This window comes from Ischnura elegans, chromosome 2, assembly GCF_921293095.1.
Source record: "Ischnura elegans chromosome 2, ioIscEleg1.1, whole genome shotgun sequence".
NCBI lineage: Eukaryota > Metazoa > Arthropoda > Insecta > Odonata > Coenagrionidae > Ischnura > Ischnura elegans.
Window position 1 is genome coordinate 77,284,609 of NC_060247.1, and position 6,596 is coordinate 77,291,204.

Sequence of the window (6,596 nt, forward strand, 5' to 3'; positions counted from 1 at the left end):
AACCCACTATTAAGAATGATGTCCAGGTTAACACTTAACATGGAAGGATACATTGCAGCTTTTACATTGAAAAGTGGTATTTTTGTGGTTTTGGACACAGTGGGCTTGCTTTCCCTGCGTTACATTCTGATGATTCACGAGGTCATGAGGTGAGTCAAGTTTACTATTCATAGATTTCATGATTTCACGGTCTCTCTTTCCCACCAGGCTCAATAGAATTACTGTATGTCTCTATATATTGACTGGTCAAACGGCGACGAAAATCATGAAGATCCATTGGCTTCACATCGTCTTTATGCAATTACCAAGCATTTTGTAAAGCCAGCTCAAAGCAGAATAACCGGAGGGCTTGAGTACCATTTCTTTCCATGGTTTGATGCTTGAAACTTGTCAATATTTTCATCAGCTCGGCCCACTCCTCCCATATACTGATTATAGACCTTGATCGAATTTGGCTGAGTAACTTGTATCTTTCTTCTTCTTTCTGATTTTGAGAATAACGACTGACTGTTACAAAGGATTGACACCGGCACCAGAAGATGCAACAGTTACAACACTTCTATCATTTCATCTTCAAACAATATTGTCTTTCTCATCAATTCGGTAATCGAATGTGCCCCAATATTTTTTTATTTAGGGTAACATCAGATAGTAAAGGAGGTTTGTCTACGCGATCTTTTCTCGCTATGTCAGTTGCTTGGTGGGCCATTGAATGAAGTTTATCAAGGAGTGCAATGTTTGTAAACAAGTTGTCGAACACAAAATGGTAATTACCGGGATGCTGCGTAGTGAGTACCTCAGTGAATTGCAAAATAATTGAAGAACTTACACCATATTATTAGTATTGAATGTTCGGTTTTTTCCTTGATAAGGCTGAAACCAGCAAATGTAGCCTAGACGCACCAGAATTTATACCCAAATCGAATAGGCTTACCCCGAATGAACTGTTTGCACCCATCACGACCGTAATAGGGAATCATGGCCTCATCAAAGCTGATGAAGTGTACTTCATTTGGCACAAATTTCATACATCTGCCATTCAGACGCTCAGTTAGAGGTCGCAACTTGGAAAGCTTGTCTGTGTGGTTCAAGTTAGAGTTGTCAGCAAAATGCAAATTTGAAAATATTGTTTCAAATCGGTCACGTCTCATTGCACCACTAACTAGAGAATTACGCGAATCTGGTCTTTGCTCCCAAAGCATACTTCTTCTCGGAACAGAGACGTAACCAATCAGGAAAATTATTCCCAAAAAACACGTACAGCCAGTTCAAGGTTATCTTCAATGTCCAGAAAGAGTTCTAAATATTCTGTAGGGGTTTTCATTTTCGTGATTTGTTCTTCAGAAACTCTACCTTCTACTGGCTGGGCAGTCAGATAGGCTTTCTTTCATTTGCGCACAACTTTGGTTACGTTTTTTCTTTGAATAATAAGAAGTTGAGGCGAAGCAGAAGCCGATGCACCGCCATTTTCAATAGTATCACCATCCGGTTTCAGAAAAAGGTAAAACTTCTCGTCAGAAGAACCATGAATGTGATGATCAGATGCGCGCAGCAATGAACCGGGAAGATAATTAATTGTTACACGCCTAATTACTAACTTGATTTAAAATTAAAGTGAATTTTTCAGTGCGCCTGAATGCTATGCATAATAGTAGTGGATTTGCCTAGTGTTCCAAAAATGGAACACTGTTAAATAAAAGCTTATAACTAAAACAAAATAGGTGGTTTCAAAAATTTCTTCATTAAGCACTGTAGGTTAACTATTACTGAACATGCAGGGAAAAATTTAAAACATTTGGGCGTAATGGCAAATAGTTATTAATATAACATTATAGATGGTCACAGAAAAACTGCCTTGAAAAAAAAGACCAATATTTCTCAACACACTGTCTGCGATGGGTTGGCAAAACTGACTAAACCTTTGCGCCCCGTAGTGCAATATATCTTTATAAAGAGGTAGAGAAAGAAAAACCGTGGCATATTTGTATGTAATGAGTCGTAGTCATTAAATTAGAAAGTCACAGCAGGTGTTTCAAAAATGGAACACTAGGCATAAATGGGTTAATCATGTGTTAAATTTTCTATAATTTAAGGGGCCGCAGGCCGGTATTACCTATTTTAATAAATAATGATCTTTCATAAAAAAATCTTAATTTTTCTATAGTAATATTATTTTTCATTTTGGTGCTGTAAAGGGGAAATTGGTGGATGGGTCTACATCTCTGAGCCTCTGAGTAAAGCTACCTGCTATGATCACTGTGCCAGTAAATATAACTGCTATGAGTTCCCGACAAATGAAGTCCATTACGTGACCAAGCGATGAATAGCGTGTGATAGGTCGTACATTGTTCCTAAAATTTATCGAATCAAAAAAGAGATAAGTTGCTCCTGAAAAAACGAGATACAAGATTCCGTTCCGTTATGATTTCAATGCCCTTGGAATTTATTGCCACACCTTTCCAAAGAGTCTTGCCCATATCACATAATTTTTCAATCCATGGATATATCGAGCTAAAGGGAGTCTATTGTTACCAAAGCATCCACAGGGCATTTGGATAGCAGCAATGATCGGATTTCACGGAGGAAATATGACAGAGCCCAACGACTTACCTCAAGGTCCCTCTATATCTGAAAGCAGGTCTATAAATTAAATGGCGTTCATTACAGAGCTTGCCCATCGATAAGCGTACTTCCCCATTGTTTTCCACTGGGCAAAATAAAAGGTTTTTGAAGCGAATCTCTCCATAAATATCGATCACACGTATTGCACAGACGTAAAGGAAACTCCTTCGTCTGAAAGAGAGCTGGCTTGCTCGAACGATTTACTATGCTGATGATTAGGATCGCCATTACGATGATCGCCATTCATGGTGATGAAGTTCAAAAATTAAGTTTCAAGCCTCGACTAAAATATTGGGGTTAACGTTCCCGCATACCAATACAAAGGTCTGGGTGAGTAAACAACTGGAATCTCGTCTTGTTTTATAAACCGCTCCACGGGCGTGGATACTACTCCATCTAAATTTAAATGAGTATTTTAGAGAGGGCAATTTGTTCCACTTATGGTCACGAGAGACATCAATTTATTCTTTTTCATGCGTACCTGGTCAATTTCTTATGGGAAACTCAAAAAATAGAAAATACCCGTAAAATAAGTCGCACTTGGCAACCCGTAATCCGGAAAGACTATCAACAACCTACTCCTTCAACCTCCCACTCCTCTTCCTCCATCCCCTGACACGAATACCAATATATATGAATATAAATTCCCATCTCATCCGATTCCCTAGAGAAAGCCACCAGCATCGGTCGGGAAACGTTGGGGCCACCCAAAAATTAACGCGGCGACATAGCCAAAAGTTTTTATTTAAGAAGACGAGTACCCGCGAAAATGTTTAATGAAGAATTAAGGGTTGAGATGACAGGCGAAGTGAAGTTCAAAATAAGTTATTAGGAAACCAAGGAGGAGACCTTGGACAGGAAGAGGTGGAGATAAGTTTGGTGTTTGGGATCTACCAGTGGACAGAGAACCAGTTGATAATGAGTGATGGTGGCTCAAAAGTTTTGGATAAGCCCCATTCATACTCTCCACGAACAAATACTTCGTATGTATTACCCAAACCAAATGTAAATTATTTTAAACGAAGCTTTCTTTCCTTGAGAACAAAAATTTACAAAAGTTTGCAAAAAATAATCAAACAGAATAATAACATATGTACCTTCCTGAAGTATGTTAAGCTCTTGCCAATATGCTACAAAAATATTATGGGGAATGTCTCATAGAAGTATTTTCAAACCATATTCATCTTAAACTTAAAATTAGTTAATTTTATTTCAATTCCATTTTTTTCTTAAGTACACATTTATTGTATATTAATTATGCATTAAAAGCTAATTTGGAAGACATTTTTTGCATCAATATGCTCAGTACTGCCCTGACTTTATTCCTGAAGGTGACCCTCCAAGAGACAACGGCCTCTGGGTTTACCTAAAGATCCAAAATTGATTTTTTATCTATGATATTTAAATTATAATGAGCAATAAATATATTATTAAAATTAAAAATGTATACAATTATACCCCGCCGCCACCGAGGCCGACAAAAATTGTGGCCCATGGGGGGATCGAACCCACGACCTTCGCTTTATTAGCACGACGCTCTAACCAACTGAGCTAATGGGCCCGCTTATTCACTGACAAGACAAAATTAGCAAAGGAGACAACTGGCACTGTTTCGCTTTTACCGCTTATACTCGGGGCACGTAGTGCATCGTACTACAACGGTTAATTTAAAGGCCGTTTCACACAGGGCACATAATTGCACAGCCTGATGTGTGCAAGAAGCCGCAGTCAAAAGTGCATCATGTAAAGCAGTGATCTGCTACAACGTAAGCGGCAATTCATGTACGTGAGATGAGAACAATAGCCGCTGTTCTAATGTAGTCTGCGCATTCTCGCAATTTCACGCCACGATGAGAAATTATTGCAGTTCCAACCTGCGCAATCACGTACTCCGTGTAAAACGGTCTTAACAAAATATTTCCGTGAATTCTTCCCCAATTCTCCCCTCGACTTGGGCGGTAGTCCATTCTCCCCAACCGAAAGGCCCTCACCGCATGTTTAGCCTATTTATTCACCATATACTAAATCCCACCCAAGATTTGGAAGTTAAGTCTTACGAAAGGAAAGTGAAATGATGAAACCTCAGGTTTTAAATTTACGACAAACTGTTTGACTCACTTTGAACCGGAACTGGGCTGCACTTTGTAGATTCCACCCATGGCTATTTGTAATCTGAAGAATATCCAGTAAATACAGTCCATAGTTTCTTTCCGCATGGTCACAGGCGCATGACGACTGTCGGAAACCCTGTGCTCGCAGAATCATGATCTCAATTAGACAGTGGTGGATCCAGGGGGGGGGGGGGTGGCTAGGGAGCTCCCCTCTCCTGTATATTCGATAACTGAACAAAACACCATTTTATCTAGAGAAAATTGGATATCCCATGGGGGGCTGTGGCCCCTCTCTGGATTCGCCACTGCAATTAGACACTGATCATACAACAGTGGCTTCGCAGTGTACCCTTCACATCGCAACTCAATATGTCCCGATAATCAAAGCAAGGTGCGTATAATAGGTGCATATAATCAAAGTCAATTTCATGCACAAAAGAACGCCGCCACCTGGTAAAATTGCGAACTATTTACGAAGCATGACCGAAAACTTTTGAACGAGAAAGCTTGAAAAAAAGATGGAGCCACGAATACTAAAAAGCGGTGTATTCAGAACCGATAGTCGGAATGTTTCTGGCAGAAATAGAAATTGGGAGTCAGATTCAATAGTTGAGTGACGTGCATTTTGGGACATAGGGTTAGATCACTGCCTACTGATTTCCCAGAGACAAACCTAAAAAAAAGAGCACAAGAAAATTGAAAAGAGGATAAATCATAGTACGGTACGTCAAATGTCGTTTTTCACAGTGCAAGTTATTTGCACTGACTGATTTGGGATTTTCCTCGGGGAAGATCACAAAGCCACAAATGGGGGGAGGGGCGAGAGCTGAAGATTTTGATGGCAATTGGAATTTGAAAAATATCGTCAACCCGCATTTAACCATTGACTTGCTCTACCTTTTATGACCAAGCACGCTTCAGACTCATCCACCCTTTTAAGAAGGTCAACCCGAGGGTTGGTTTATGGTTTGAAAAGTTGAGGGTAGAGCTAACCCAAGGCTAAGCCTCATGCATCAGCGAAGAGGTTTTCGGGATATGCACAGCTTGTGTCCATATTCGTATACGACAGTTTCACCGCCATTGCAACTGGCTTCTTCGGGTCGATAAAGCTCAAATGCCGCTTAAACTTCACCACTCTGCGAAAGCCTACACAAGGATCAACTCACAGGCCTGTAAATACGACACACTCTGAGCAGTGGCGTAGCTGCTTTGGGGGGGATGGGATGACCTAGGGTGGCCACCCCGACCCCCTGCCCTCCAAGGCATCGGGGGATCCAGGAGAAAAATAACATGCTTGAATATATACATTTTACATCATTTTAGCACTAAAAATTTAACTTTAAGCAGATGCAGTTATTATGCGTCAAAACTAGACAATGGTTTAAAATATTTTTTTTATTTTTATGAGAATTTGGGGGGATCTATCCCCTTATCCCCCATGTTACGCCACTGATTTTGAGAACGGGGGCCATTACTTTCCACGGGCATTTCGCACTTCAGCCGATGCTGAAATTGTGGGGACCCGATGGCTTCGCTCCAGATTCCAGAACCCTTCACAGAGAACCCAAGAGCCCTAACCACTAGATTAATACGCTCCACAGACCTGAGACTATAGCTGGAATATCTTCGCAATCCCTCGATATTGTAACTCGTTCACCATAGCTATCAAAAATAATTGATAATCTTTTTTTAATATACTTACCTTGCATTTGATTGAAGCTGTAACAACAGTACCGGTAACGTATCTAATTATCCCGCATACTTGAGTACATGAAGCCATTACGTATGAAACATCTCTCTTCTAATCTACATCTATATAGTGCCCTACGAGCCATCTCAATGGTGTTCTGCAGGGGGTGAGTA

At 40.3% G+C, this 6,596-nt stretch overlaps 1 non-coding gene across 1 annotated transcript; it reads right to left on the bottom strand.

Annotated features, from left to right (window-relative positions):
• Window positions 1–4,109: 4,109 nt before the first annotated feature.
• Trnai-aau lies at window positions 4,110–4,183 on the bottom strand. Its single transcript has one exon. It is a non-coding gene; the product is annotated as a tRNA-Ile (tRNA).
• Window positions 4,184–6,596: the final 2,413 nt, after the last annotated feature.